We start from the raw sequence: 16,508 nt of genomic DNA, 5'->3' as shown, positions 1-16,508 counted from the left end.
AATAAGCAGTGAGTTAACAAACAAAACAAAAAAAAACCATGAGTGGAAGGCAAATGGTCTTCCCACAAATGGTCATGCAGGACTTCCTACAGTGCTATGTTTTCAGATTTCATGCTTCCACTTGTGCACATGATTTAATTTTCACTTTTCTATTATTTTATTCATTTATTGAATTTATATACTGCCCTACACCCACAGGTCTCAAGGTGGTTCACAGAATAAAATCAGAATATAAAACCACAAAATACATAATCAAAATAAAAAGAACACATTTTAAAAGGGAATAGGATGTCTAGTGCGGCAAGTCCAGCACCAGGTATAAATTGGCTTTTCCTTTACAAGAAGCCACCTTCTGCAAATTGTACTGGTAATACAGGCTATTCCTTTTACCTCAGTGTTGCAAATTTTTCCAAGTAGCTTCATCTAAATTCCAGCTTTCCTAAGGGAGCTGAAACCACACAACCTATGACGCCCTCCATATTGTTACACATTTGGCATCTACAAAAGTGCCGCGAACGTCACCATCTTTCTGTAACTTCATTCGCTGCTAAACAAAGCAGCCGTCTTAACTAATGCCAATCCAGCGTAGGAGAGCTGTGACAACATTCCAATGGATGGGTGGGGATCTTGCGCTTTTAACAACTGACATAACCATCTGGTGGGCTGTAAACTCAGCCACCATCACATTCTGTAATTAAGCCAGCATCCTGCTGAATTGCAAACAAGAGATCATGAGATAAAGAGCTTCTACTTGACTCTGAAGCAATTCTGAAGGGAAGCTCTGAAGAAACACAGTTTCAGTCAAAAAGGGAAATTGTGGAGTTTTAAATAGCATAGAAACCAACCTGAACCTTGCCTTTGAGAAAGAAAATTTAGCAGTGAGCTTGCACATGAAAATTCATGTTAAGATTTGCTTTGGAACGGGATCGCTGTGTTTTTTCCAGATTTTCGGTGAGTTAATATTCATTTGGGTTTAAAATAATAATAGTAATATTTATTTTAGCATTTATATCTCAGCTTTCCTCCAAGGAACTCAAGATGACATCTATGGTTCTCACTCTCACTTTATCATCACCACAGGCCTGTGTGGTAGGTTAGGCTAAGAGAAAGAAGGGAACGGGCTCAAGGCCACACAGTGAGCTCCATGCCTGAGTAGGGATTTGAACCCTGGTCTCCCAGGTCCTCATCCAACACCTAAACCAGTACACGACACTGGCACATTCACCACATTCCCATTTGGGTATTGGATGGGGTCTGAAGGAGAATGAGGAAACAATATGAGGAGGAGCACACACTTAAACGCAGAGGCTGCAAAACAGCTGCAGTATGGTTGTGTCAAAACATGTGTTTGTGTATTTAGTGACCAGCTGGTGCACAGGACAGTTGAGGTAAGCAGTCTGAATTTAATTATCAAATCAGTTCTCTCCAGGTGTAATTCCTGGAGCTCTCATCAGAGCGGAACTAAGTGCTAGGTAAGACCAGCAACATACAGATCCACACCATATATTAAAAGCACATCTAATGCACATTAAAATCATGAGACTTCGCCACATGAATCCTGGGAACTATGCTAGGAATCAGGAGTACCAGCTTGGCCCCATGACTTGGGTGCCTGGGGCCATGGGTACCATGCAGTGTGCATGGCCCTGGCACCAAAATTTGTGGGTGCCCGGCCTCTTGGGAATTTTGTGGGTGCTCCAGGGCCCCAGGGAGTTGGCACCTATGCTAGCAATTGTAGCTCTGTGAGGGGGGAGATACAGTTCCCAAGACTCTCTGGGGGAAGCTGTGTGCTTTAAATGTATGAATTTCACAGCAGCAACCCCAAATCAACTCCTCCCCTCTGCAATAACTAGTAAAAACATATGTGGGGCAGCCCCTATCCCCAAGTAGCAACCAAGGAAGTGAAGCAGGGTGGCAAAGCACACAGTATGGTGAGGTATTGTTAGCAGGGAAGAGAGAAGGCAGGGATGTAACTGAGGCTCCTGTTTTCAGAGGCAGCGACACATCTTTTGTGAAAGTTTGTTCCTAACTGCACACAAATCTCTGATTTTCCAGTGGAAATACATATCTGTGAAGCTCCAGAAAGAGAACTTAATATCCATTAGCCTTCCAGAAAAAGATGCTTGAATCCCTTGCATTCGCAAGCTTTTTTTGTTTTATTTTTTTGCGTGCCTAGACTTTTTACCTTTCCCCAAAATAAATTCACACAGGAGTCAGATATTTGGTTTGGTTTTTGGCAGAATTTAGGCCACAACTTTATTGATTACAATCAAGTGAGTGGTTGCATAGGTTCTGGTTTGACTATGTCCCTGCACCCACGCAGGCAGTGCTGTCCCAGAGCCACGTTCATAGGACAGCCAAAGGATGAACACCAGGGACAGCTGATGGAGGGAGCGCCAATCATCCACCCTGATGTCCCCTGAACTTGGGCATGGGCCGAACCCATTCTGGGGATTGCCAAACCAGTGAGTCCCCAGATTCCTCTACCGGAATATACTTCATTTGCATAGGCGGGGCCACGTCACATGCCACACCTATCACCTGAACCAGAGCCTATCCGCAACTTACAAGTTGTGACGATTTGCTACATGCAGAGCTGTCAAGTATCACGTTTTTCCTGGGAATCTCCCTTATTTTAAACTGTTTTCAGCTCTTATCCCTTATTTTTTAATATCCCTTAATATCCCATTTTTCAAAGGAAGCAGCTCCTCTCCTTCCCTGTCCTGGCCGGCCAGGGACTGGGAAGACCTCGCCTCCTTGCCTTGCAGCCTCAAAGCAAGTTTCCCGCGCTTACAGGGGGCGTATTTGGCCCCCTGCATCAACCCCTATCAGCTGCCGCCAAGCCCCTCAGCTGGACAATAGGGTAAGCTGGGGGGGGGGCGGAGCCTGGCTGCCTTTGAGCAGCTGAATTGGATCGATCCAAGAAGAGATCCAAGAAGATCTTTGTTGCGTGGCTGCCCTCCTGTTTGCTTTGAGGCTTTTTTCCGCTCCGCTGTTGTGCCTGAGATCGGAGATAAACAGATCTCAGCAGCCTGAGATTAGCTTAGCCTCGTATGGTTGGGGGGGGGGGAAGGGAGTGGATTCAGAGTCTTCATTGCTACCCCTCTGGTTTGTGTGTACCTGTGGGGGTGTGTATTGCTCTGTGGGTCATTGTGCGGGGAGGAACAGGGCAAAGGCGTTATTGTGTTTTGTGTGTTGTTTGCAGTATATTTCCTGTGTTCCCTAAACCTGAGGATTTAACTATAAAATAATTGTTATTAATGTACCAAGCAGACACGTATACACATGTGTGAGGCAGCACAGAAAAAAACAGCCCTGAAAAACATTTTCACTCCCAAACTGACAAGCTGTTTTCTCTGCAAGGAGAGATGGGGTGAGGGAATTGCCCAGGAATTAACAGATTACCATATCAAAGGAATGACCAGGCTGCTAACAAAAGGCAATCAGATAAGGCTTTTAACAGGTAGCCTGGGGGGAAGGGGAAAAACAAACTTCTGATTCCGGTGGTTGGCCTCTGTTATCTTACCACTGCTCTGCACTGCCTGTGATGCACAAAGGGATCCAGAGAATTTGGGTTGGGGAGGTTTGCCTGCTCTCCTCCCCCAACTGCTCATCCCTTTGCCAGGATCAAGTTTGTAGTTTTTGACAGGGGAATTGATTAGGGAGGGGGTGGAAAAACTGGCCCTCCTCTAGGTTTTTTTTGGGGGGGCAAACTCCTGCCATCCCTGACCATTGGTCCTGCTGGCCGAGGCTGGTGAGAGTTGGGTTCCAACAACATTGGGAACATGTTCCCCCACCCTCATGTTGTGTGAACGACTGTTGACATATTGAGGGTTCCACTTCATCTCTTTTAAACACATGAGTATAGAGAATGGGCAAGATCCTGCAGTGAGCAAGGGCTGGTCTGGATGACCTTTGGGGGACCTCTTCTGATCTCAAAATTCTGTTGTTCCTGGGGCCTTCTGCGTGCAATGGAAATGCTCTGCCGCTGAGCATTGTAGTTTACAGAATATATGTGCATGAGCTGAACTGGGGAAAGGGGCAAAGGTGGCACTTTAACAATGGACTTTGAAAAACCCTGTTGCCCAAATAAAACTGCAGCTGAACCAAAAACATAGGCCTGCTTCCTTTTGTGCCTGCTCTTTTACAAAGCTCCCAAGTTCTGGAAGCAATAAATGAATTCCTAGAATGGGCAATTAAGTTTTGCAAGTCCTGTATAATATGCAGCTGATGCACTTGCCTTTGTAGTAAACCTCATTCAGTGTTACAGTGAAGTGTGGAAACATAGGCCTGGGGGGTGGGCAATGCAGTTCTGCAGGCCTCTCAATCTGGATTCAAGATTCTTTCTCTCTTTTATATTATAATTCAGGACTCTTTCTAGGCCACAATTCTCACTGGTCTTGCTTCGCAGCCTGTGGTTTTCCCTGGTAGGAATGTGACCTTGAAATCTGATAATTAACGCCTCTTGCTTGGAGGCCTGGCTGTATGTAGGAACTACTGTACTGGCACAATGTACAAATATGGAGTTTACATTGCTGCTCCGCCCACTTTTGCTTCTGGCTCCGCCCACCACTGCCATGTGACTGTCCCCCGTATAGGTGAGGCTGCTGATCCCTTATTTTCAAATCCGAAAGTTGACAGCTATGGCTACATGGCAGGTGAAACCCAAATGGCACCAGCCAATCAGCCAAATGGGGAAAATTCCTATCGTGCTCCTGCCCCAAAAGCAGGAGACACGCGATGGCATAGCAAGGTCAAGCGCAAGCCCTAAATATAGGGAGAGGTGGGTGGGTGTTCCAATGCGAAAGCCCCAAAGAGGAAGCTTGTAAGCCTCGCATGGGTTATGTAGGTTCCGCGTTGCTCCTTTTCTTCAGCACCCCATTGGTCAGATTGCGCCCAAACAATGTGGGACCCACCTATCAGGGGTTGTGGCTGTTCCAGGATTACCCACCCACAACACTGGGCAGTGGGTCAGGTGGCCAGGTCGCACCACAACATGTGCCCTCTTTAATGGAGGACTCGCTTTAACATGCAGCTAAGGAGAGAGTGCTCGGTCCTGCATTTGAAAAACAAGCAGGAAAACTACTTGCATCTGTCCAGTTTCAGATTCAGTTAACATTTCCCCAGTATTACTCTAGGTACAACATCAACCAACATGTCTTTTATAATTGACAGCAGTTCCTATTCTAACTACTACAGTTTATGATACCTGGCTCAAAGTAAATTTCATAGTACCTCCGTGGACCTGCTCCGAATTTGAGATAACAGAAAAATGCTGCTGGCACACGCCTAATGCCAAAGAAATCTGCTAAATTTATATGCAGTAAAAATCTACGTTGCATTGCAGAGTGACCCAGTTTAACTCTGATGCTTCCATGGCCCTTAAAAAAGTTTTTTCCTTTTCTTCCAGCTCCCTTTTTTTCTACCACTTTAAGCAGAGGATAGAAAACCTATTCTTTTTATTGCTTGGTGCATTGTGCAGTTGTCAGTGTTTTATAAGAACTGGACATACTTTCAGCTTGTTTCCTCTGCCAACAGTGAATGCAAAGGGCAATTTTCTCTGTCAGACCATGTAAAGTTTTCAGGAATATACAGACAGACAACAGCAGATTGGCTCCTACAGCTTATAAAACTATTGCTTTTTAACAGTGGCACAATGGATGATAAAAACAGACAGTAAAACGAAGATGCCTTGCTTCTATAGTGCTGTGCAATGTGATATTATTTCAAAGTAATGGATTTGTTTGTTTGTTTAGCATCTTAACTCAGGAAAAAAAGTATTCTGATTCATCTCAAGGGCCATTGCAGCTCTCCACAGTCATGCCACCAAATTGATTATTATCATTACCAAAGTCCCCTCCCTCTGTGCCGCAATCACCTATTCCACTGTCACTGTGTATTTGCCTGAGCAGAAGAAAAAAGTCCAGATGTTTTTAGACTCCTACTTAGAAGATACATTTATCTGAACTTTAGAAGCTTTAAGGTACCTCCAAGTGTTGAGGTGCTCAAAACCAGCTTCACATGAAGCTGTTGAATATTGTTGTTAGAAGACATAATGAAATTCCATGTTAAATTATAGTGTTATTGGGGGGGATACCAATTGGCTGACCCTTAACTTGCCCCTGAATGATTCCTCAATGGATGCTTCAGTGCGGGATTTCTTCTCTCGGTTTTCCTTTTTTTAAATATATGTCTATATATTTGATTTTACAAGCTCATTCACAGAAATAATATTCTTGCAAATATTTGAATTTTATACAAGATTCTTTCGGATACTAAGACTTCCCTCCTCCCCTCTATGGGTTCTTTAAGTAACTTTTCTAACTGCATATTATAAGTACATCTAGTTAACACTTCATTATCAGTGTTGTCTTTAGCATATGTGCCGCCAGGGTGAAAAGATCCGCCCAGCACCCCCAAATTTAGTTTAGCCTTGTGAATGACAAGCACCACTGCTGGCGTGGCACGTCTGTTAAATGAGCGCACAAAGTCGGAAGTCCTTTAGTGAAACAGTAGGCATACATTTTGGTAATACCTAGGTATATATGTATTTTGCTTTTCTAGCTTGATCAAAATTATTATTTCATAACAGGTAGATAGTTAAGAGCTTAGGCGGCTTCAGTGGCAGGTGCCTGGTGCCCTCCAGAATTCGGCACCCGGGTGCCCCGCACCCCTTGCACCCCTGGGTAAAGACGGCCCTGTCCTTTATATCCAAAGTCGATGTATCATTGTAAGAGTTATTTAAAGCCTGCCAAAGATTTCAAGTGTTTACAGTGGTCTTTCAAATACAATCTATATTTGTCCCATTCTCTGTTGAAGTTTTGATCTTCTGATTTTCCCAGTTAATCTTGCCACCTCTGCATAGTCCAATAATTTCATCTGCCAGTCTGCCCTTTTAGGTATCTTATCATCTTTCAGCTCTTGGCAAGTAGCATCCTTGCAGCTGTTGTAGTGTACATAAACAGACTTTTCAGTATCTCTGCACCTACAATTCATAACAAAAAAAGGTTTCTGGTTTTTTTAAAACAAATATTATTTTAAACATTTTCTTCAACTCATTGTATATCATTTCCCAGAAATTCCTCGATCACTTTACAGTTCCACCACTTATGGTAAAAGGTGCCCTCCTTCTCCTTACATTTCCAACAAACATTGGAGCTTGTCCTATACACTTTCGCTAATTTACTGGGGGTTACATACCGGCAGTACATCATTTTCATATAATTTTCTTTCAATGTATAACACGCTGTAAATTTCAGGTGCTCTCGCCATAGTTTTTCCCATGCTGCAAACCCCAGATCTTCTCTCTGTTTTCTTGTACAGTCACCCAGGCTTGAATGTTCTATTTGTGACGCTCTGCATTTGGTTACAGACTGCATTTAGTATGGTTTCTAACCTCAAAACATGGACTGAGAAGGAATAATAAAATGTGTCGCTAAGACATACAATGTAAATATCACCATTGTGAATGACATTAGTGAAAATGTCAAGAGTCTGCTGGAAGAGGAGGCGACAGACATTTAAAGAAGATTTTCCTAATTATGTCTGAATCTTCACTCTCCCTCACACGCTAAGAAAAACCAAATAAATTTTAATATGACAACAACCAACAAATCTCCAAAAAGATCCATTGGACATCAAGAAAGTTCATGCATGACCTGAAGGTTCATAAATAATAAATGGTTTCCTTAAGCTGACTTTTGTGAAGATCTGGAGTGTTTGCATGTTAAGCTTGGAATCTGAAAAGGTTAGAGGAGTTTTCAAGCACCATTGAATCTGGTGAGGTGGTAGGGAAATGGTTATACAATTTGGTAATCCTCTCCCTGAGACTAATTTGTTAGGACAATTTGTGTCTTGTAGCATGGAAAATATTTATGCTCAGAAAGTTGAATACTCCAGAACATATAGCAAGAATAATTAAGATCCATAAACTCAGTGGTAGAGCACACACTTTATAAATGGTGCTTTGAATCTAATGTCAGAAGTATTGTGCATGCCTCTGAATACCAGCTGCAGGAAATCACAGGTGTGGAGAGTTCCACTCAGGTCCTGCTTGTGAAGACAATGAAATACTGGTATGATGTGCTCAAATCATCCAGTCCTATTTAGCAATCTTGCACTCCTATTCGGAATTATTTCAAAGGCAGGCCCATATAATCACCCAAATGTATGGATAACTGGAGCAAGGCTGCACTTGGCATACCAGCCTAAGTTGCTGAACCTTCAGCAATAAAAATGGATCAGATGGTTACCCTGATCCTTTACGGTGAGTGCAACCCCTCTGGAACAAGCTGAATGCCACTTACCTGGGCAGATAAACCCTTCAAAAGTATCTCCATCTTGTCTGGATTGAATTACAGCTTACTGCGCCTCATCCAACCCATGTTGGCATCCAGGCACTGATTGAGCATTCCCACCACCTCTCCCAAACAATGTCATGTTCAAGGGTATCAGGATTCAGGAGTCATTGAGAGATCTAGGAGAATCAACAGGGTTTGCCCCTTTCCTGGCAAAGATTATCCCCCAGGAGACCAAGGCAGTTTCCATGCCAAAACCAGACCTGAATCCTTGATAGAAAAGGATCCATAATAAAAATTAAAATTCTACTCATACTGTGGAATAGTTGCCTCTTGAAGAGTTAGTGATCAATCTCTTTATCTAGGACAATAGACTCTATTGTTTCATACTAGATCCCAAAACTCACTGGCATCTAATAGCCTTGTAACCTTCTAAGTTGAGTTTTCAGTTTCCCTCATTTGAAACTTTCTACAAATGAAGCTGCAATATCTCCTGCGAGGGAATTACTTTACACTATTTTCTCTTTAAATTATTGGCAAATGTGTTTCCATTTTGACCTCAATGCTTTCTTAGCTGGCAAGAAGAAATATATCCTGAGGCAAGGATGAAAATCAATTTCCAGTTTTTGCCTGGGTGGAACCAATAGGTGCATTTCACTGCCATAATGTTATTTTGTTATATTAATTCACTGATTGGCTCCCCATGAATTTTTGGGTTTTTTGTTGTCCTTGTCCCTGAAATGTCTTCATAGCATTATCTGCAGTGGGGAATGAGTCCTGCTCTCTTAACTGTGAGTTGGTCACAAATTCAGGATGGGGAAATTTGTTGCAGCTTTTTCTGCAGAGTCAGATTGGTTGGTGACTGCTTGAGTAATTTCTCTTCAGGTGTTCCATTCATTTAGTCCACACCCAGGAAGGGAACAGGGAAGAGAGCATCACCACACCCTGCTCAAGGTGAGGTAATTCTGATGTTGCTTCAGCAACAGTGAGCTTTGGACTGAGCCTTCCATAGCAGCAGCAGTTCTATCGCAATTGTTAAGTTCTGCCCTTACTGAAAAGTGCCTCTTTAGTTAAAAAGGCTCAGCACACACCAGCAATCTCACTCTGATAAAGTGGGGGAGACTGTGATTATCTTGGGTCTTCTGCAATGGTGTTCTCTGAGTCAGAGGACTGCAATGTAACTTCCTTGGACTAGAGGGACACTAGTACCATAGGTTCATCTTGTACAACCTGCTTTCTGGGGCCGAGCCTTTATGCAATCCCCCCTTTTAGAGCTCTGAATCTCATACCCTGAAGAAGATGGCAGGGTCCAGTCCCAGGACGATGACACCACTGTCCATGCCCCTGACAACCGCACATTCATTGGGCCAACTGAAAACTGGGAGCATAGATATCAGGTTGAACACATACATGCATACAGCTGTGCACATGGAAGGTGCCCTTTTCCAGACATCCCACTAATAATAGGGATGTAGATTGAGTCATGGCCAGTGGGTGCAGTCCAGGTTCCCTACAAAGACCCTAAAAGCATGGGGAGCAGGACAAAAAGGTGTTATCAGAAAAATAACTTTTTTCTTTAAGAACACTCAATTTTTCCAAAGGATTACCACTGAAATCAACGGGACTCAAATATATCTCACTTCCCCTGGATTTCAATAATCCTGTTAAGAAATTTAAAATTATGCTGTCTTAAAATCAATCTACCCACAGATGAGCCCCAGCAACCAACCACTCTAAACCAGTTCACATGCATCATCTCAACATCCTAATGCCGTGGTTCCCAATTAGCTAATTACTGCAGACCCCTTGTTTTTCAAAAGCCAAGCCATTGACTTTTGAACATTTTGATACCTCTGTGGTAGTCTTTGCATTGTGAATGGTGCCACGGGACCCTGGGTGGGTTATGAAGACCTCCTGAGTCCATGGACCACCAGTTGGGAACTACTGTCCTAATGCATTTGTGTGTTGCTCTTTTAAAGGTATTTATGGTTGTTGTTTTTACATAGATCCTAATATCAGGAGGGAGGCAGGGAGGCAGGCCTTATTTTACAAGGTGCTTCACAGTGAGGGTGACACCACTGCAATGGCCCTGGAGCCAGTAGCAGAAAGTATGATGGGACAGAAGAGCTTACCTGACCTCCCAGCAGGTGAGTCACTGCCACACTGAAGCATCAGTGAGGTTGGCATGGTGCAAACGCACCAGTAGAACCAACCTGGTGCTTCTACCAGTGCATTTGCACTGCACCCACCTGCTGTGAGGTCACTTAAGCATCTCTGCCCCATCACACCATCCACAGCTGCCTGGAGCTGAAAGTTTCTGACCAGACATCAGATGGTGAAGATACCTAAACCGGACATCAGGTGCCAAGTGTATGTAAAACAGTGTAACTCTGTGCAAGATTTCAGCCTCAGGTGATAAACACCCCACTTCTTCCTCTCCTTTGCTCATTGTTATGACTCATCGTATTTGTATGTTTGTTCCTGCTAAACCACAGGTTTTTCTCTTTCAGAACATGAGATGAATTGATATACAGGCATGCTGAGAATGCCGTGTAGTTTCCAAGGAGGTGGTTGCCTAAGCAACAGATACCGCATAGCATTCGACCAAATGTCTTTCCCCCTTCTTAATATTTGAAAATTGGAACGTGTCGCATGGTTTTTTATGGAAAGGGAGAATGCTGGTAGCGTTGCCTTACCGATGCAAAGGTTAAGCCTAAGTGATTCTGTCTTCCCCTCTCCTCATCCAAATGCCCAACTTTAAACAAAACAACAACAACAACAACAACTGGGGGTGAGGAAACAGCCCATCAACATGCAGGTCACTGCCATGACAGTTCTTAAGTGCTGCAGAACAGGGCTCGTGCTGCAGGCGACATTCTCAATTTTATGCATATAGTGATGATATTGAAAGGTCAAGAAAAGGAGCTGCCAGTGTAATATGGCTTTTTCTGGTTAACTGCATCAGACACTTGCCTGCCTACTTACTGGGAAAGGTGCAGCGCAGCCTTTGCCAAGCTGGTGCCCTCCAGATGTTTCCGACTACAACTCCCACCACCAGCCAAAGCCAACAAGGCTGCCATAGTCCAAGCTATCTGGAGGGCATCAGGCAGGCAAAGGCTGACATGGCCAATAAGGAGTGGAGGTTCTGGTGGGCTAAAAGGAAGAATGAGTCTTTATGTGGAAAGGGCCGCTCTCCAGGTGTGGTTAGATTTCAACTCCAATCAGCTCCAGCCAGCATGGTCAATGGACAGCCTTTGCTTTTGTGGCCCTTCACAGTGTTTCTGAAACTTGGGTCTCCAGCTGTTGTTGGACTACAATTCCCATCACCCCTGAACGCTGCTCCTGCTAGCTAGGGATGATGGGAGTTGTAGTCCAACAACAACCGGAGACGCAAGTTTGGGAAACAGTGATCTAAGAAGAGACAAACTCACTGATGGCATGAAAATGGAGTGAGATACCAGCATCGCTTATGCTGCAATGTAATAAGGCTCATTGGGTACCTCTAAAGGAAGACATCTTAATTTGATCTTTTGCCTTGGTGTCAAAATAAATCTTCACACACTGAAAGCATTATCTGGGGTTCTAGGGATGTTCTCATGCACCCCACCAATTGCATGTGAAGCAGCCCTCCACTCATGCCAATGCATGTGTGAACAGCTCCTCTGGACCAATCAGGATTCCCTCTTGCATGAAAGAGCCCTACATGCACAAAACTGAGACACACCTGCCAGACACACAAGCAACACACACAGTAACAGTGGCAAGTGTAGCTAACCGTCACAAACCTGAAATCCCCTCACTCCTGCTTTCAATGTATGAAGGTGTTCATGGGAGCCCTTAATACAATATAACATAACATTGACTAAGCCTTACAGCAGGGATGGGGAACCTTTGGCCCTCTATAGATGTTGTTGAACTACAACTTCCATCAGACCCAGCAAGCATAGCCAGGGGTGGCTGGGAACTGTAGTCCAAAGCTTCCCCACAGCTGCCCAACAGCATCTATTCCTGCTCTTGCAGCTGGTAGAAATGATGCCTACCCAATGTCAAGATTCGCTATGATTCTGTACCTCTGGGAAATTGTGAATAAAGTTCTTGAGAGATGGTCTTATTACAGGTCAAGGAGCATGTGGAACAACATGGGCAAAGCTGAATCTTCTTCCGAAAGAAGAGGTGGTCTTTTATATAACATCCTGAACATGGAAAGAGAAAATGTTTCTTCTAAAGAAAGGCTTAACCTAAAGAGGGCAAATGAATATTAACCTGTGTTGTGCTCCACCCCTCTTTGACAGGCATTTCAGAAAATCTGCCTCCACCAAATCTATTTACCACAAACATCGCTCCAGCTTCAAATATGTCACCCTGGGGTGAAGTGATATGAAGCTGAACATGCCACAGTGCTCCAAGAGTGACGGGCTTGTGAAAATATTGTTTATCTTGGGTTTCATTTTGCTTTGTTTTCCAAGGTTCTCATCAAACAGGTCAGGGTCTCTTGCTTCCCACCTTTCAGATGTGACCCTCAAAGGGAATGTTTTTGCTGTATCATTTGATTGTTTTCAGAGCAGCGCTTTGTTTATTTGCTTTCCTCACTATTGTGGACCAACTACAAGGCCATGAAGTGGCCTTCATACCTGAAGTGTTGATGGAAGTTTTCAAAAGGACATAGCAATAGATGGTTAGTACAAGAATCAACGCTAATGTCAGGGACTGGGCAGAGGAGGAATGGTGGAGGCTGCCTCCCCATCCTGACCCTTCCAGGGAGGAGGAAAAGGAAGACAGTACAGATATACAACAGGGATTTGAGGGAGGTCACAGCAGATGGGGTGGAGTTGGGAAATCCTGGGGGAGCCAGAGCAACAGCTGGCTGACACGTTGTCATTAGGTAGTATTCCAGACCCACTATCTCCCAGAACCCTGCGAGCCTTAAAAGTAGGAGAGCAAAGAGTTCAAAGACAGAGGAGGTGATAATGACGACAAATGAGGAAGTGGGAGAGACGGATGGAGATTCACATGGGACAATGCCATTATCCAAGAGGCTGGGTTCTATAGCCTCTCTCTGCAAAGTTTCAAATAAAAAAGGACTGTAAGAAACTTTTCCTTGTCTTTATACTTTCCTGGGCAACCAGCCGGGAGCCGCTGACAGCATCCTGACAGCTAACGACAGGATAACGGAACTAACATTCACTGCTCTTTTTGCCCAGAGAGGTTCAAATTAGCACCATCTGATCCTCAGTCTGCATAATGTATCTAATACTGAAGAAGCATGAGCATGCATTTGCAACTGTGTGCAGATACACGTGCCTAGGATTGGTTGAGAAGGGGTCAGGAAGTGTAATCTCCAAGAGCAGCTGGCATGCTATAGCAATGCAGCACTCCCACTGGCAGACTTAGGCATCATTGGAGTGAGTGGGGCACCCTTCCCAGAAACACAAGAGCAACAGGTGGCCATGGGGAAATGGCTAGTGAGGTCCCCTGGTGACAAAAAGGCATGGGAAAGGATTGGGCTAGGTCACTTCACATGGATGTGTGGAATTGGACAAGCACAGGCTCTATGATCAGCTGCAGCTCATTACCTTCATTTGCTGCCCTGGTGCACTTTTCTCAAGATTTTGTTCTGAGATCTTCCTGCATAATTCAAAATACTCAAGTGCTCAGGGTTTTCTGAATCTGTTTTTGGAACCCACCCCCTTTCTCTTGAGATCCTATCAACAAGTTTGCTCTTTTGTCCTTGATTATTATTTTTTAAGCCTGCTCCTGTTTCTTCCCTCCCTTGTTCCAAACACTTGAGAACTTGAATGATCTTCTGTGGTGGTATAATACTTGTGATTTATTTTCCAGACCTGAGCATTAATGAGGATTTTATTTTATTTTATTCACCTTTTGTTTTTGCCTTCCATTCTCCAAAAATTTCCATGTGTAAGGGTCTCTGTAATAAAAGACAGAAAGTCAAGAGTAATTTGACCTTTCTCCATATCCTCTCTCTTTAAATGCAGTACAGTGGTATACATATCTACTTAGAATTAAACCCAATTAGTTTTAATCATTCTACAGTAGTTACAAAAGTGAAGCAAGTATAGGACTGTGGCCCTTGTGACATAAAATTTGTATAACCTTGGGGAAATGTTTTGTATAACCTTGGGGAAATGTTTAATGAAGAACACTTTAAGTACATGAATTGCAAATCAAGAAAAATGTTTTAGTATATGTATTTACACACAAAGAAACACACATACATACATACATACATACATACATACATACATACATACATACATATCAATAGATTGTGGGTGGGTGGGTATGGGTGACAGTGCAGACATTTGACCTGTATAGCAAAACGTGTAGATCTGGCACTGCTGGTAATGAATTGAGATCCATGGTGCAATATTTTTTCAGCTTCTTACCTCCAGGTTTCTTTTTGTCATTGTTGCCATAGCTACCCAACTATAATAGTATAATGCTTTGATTGGTTTGCAGTTATTCATTTTCAAATATTTCTGCTTTGCCTGAAATCCACTTCCAAAATAAATTCATTAACTATGGAAAATACTTCATTAGAATGGATTTCCCTTCTTTTCTTTTTTAGATCAGTCTCACAAATGGGTATATCAAAAAGCAACAATGTTTTCATGATAGTTTTTGCAAATGATGAAATGAACAAACTGTGTTGGGGGGGCACCCTCTTGTGCTCAGTTGTTATATAAGTACTTTTCAAAGATGCAGTGCATTACTGTTGGACTCCTTTTTGAATTTACCATCTTCCAGGACTATTCCCTTATCAACATAATCCTCTCCGCGATTGTATTGCTCGCAATAAATTACTTCTGCTTATTCTTTTCTTTTGTTTTAGCTCAAAGTTATCCTAATCTCTCAAGAACATTTCAGGGGCACTAAAACAGAGCAGGCACTCAGAGCGAACACTGAAGCTTTCCAAAATACCGATGAACTGAACAAGTTGCTGTTGGGGTGGAACAGTGACTGGATAACACATTTTCATGACTTTGTCCGAGCAATCACCTTCCTGACTGCTGTTTCCTAGTTTGTGCTAGAAACATTAGCAGCAAAAAATAAGCAAGGTACTCAGTCAGCTGCCCTTTCCCACTGCCGACCTGCTCATGAGGAGGACTATGGCAGATGCTTCAGGTGGTTGAATTCAAGGAGCATCTCCATTAGCACGCCCCTACTGCTACCGAAAGCAGAAGTGGCTGCAGCAGCTTCCAGGCTCAAGTGAGATATCTTGGGGCTCTCACATGATCACGCCAGAAGCTGCAGCTGTGCGACCCTGGTAAGTGAGGCTTTGGCGCAAGTGACAAGGGGGGTGGACAGCACCTAGTTAGTATATATAGAGACAATAAGCCACACCTTCATCCAGAAATTGATTTCAGGACAGTGTGCATCATTTAAAATCTGCAACACAACATTAAAGGAGCACAAAACATTGTAAAAGTGAGAGAAATAAAAACATTCAACCAGCTGAAAATACAATAATTTTAAATGCCTTAATTTAATTAGGTGGTATCAATTTGCTCCTGAGTGCATGGTGTCACAATTGTGATGAAAGCCATGTGAATGACTACAAACTAGCCATTCAAAAGCCGGGGTGGGGGTGGGGGTGGGGGGACAAAAATGCTGTTCCTGGAGAGAACTAATTGTGTCAATCCCAAAGAAGGAGGATAACACAGAAGTGCTCTATATCAATTATTTAATCTATGTGGGGTCTTAAAAAGAAAAATGGGAAAGAGAGAGCTCTTACAGTGTTTCAGCCATTTGGCGGTCTTATTGCAGGCACTTGCTTGACTTACAGTGCAACCCTTTGCATGTCTACTCTTGCTTGGTTCCATAGGAATTACTGCCAGCACTGCAGTCTCAACCTTGAATACAAATCATTTGCACTTATGCCCAGTGCTATGTCTCCAATCCAGAAAATCACCTTACAAAAAGTGTACCTGAGCTTTTGTTCCTTTTCCCAATTCAGGAGCGCTGTGTAATGTTCTGGAATGGGTCCATTCTCAGCTTAACTATTATGCTCTTTCAAGAGGAAGCAGGTTTCTCAAAATATCCGTGACTCAGAACCAGGTGGCAATGCAAAATTATTCCCTCTGTTAGAACCACTAAGGTACAGAAGGAGGAGGTTACTTCTCTAAAGGCTAGCAGTGAATAATTTACTTCACACAATAAAAGGGATTACTTCTCAAACCCATCAGGTCAACT

The sequence above is a fragment of the Lacerta agilis genome, chromosome 2 (genome assembly GCF_009819535.1).
Source record: "Lacerta agilis isolate rLacAgi1 chromosome 2, rLacAgi1.pri, whole genome shotgun sequence".
NCBI classification, from domain to species: Eukaryota; Metazoa; Chordata; class Lepidosauria; order Squamata; family Lacertidae; genus Lacerta; species Lacerta agilis.
The sequence above is the reverse complement of the archived record's forward strand: the minus strand, read 5'-3'. Positions refer to the sequence as shown.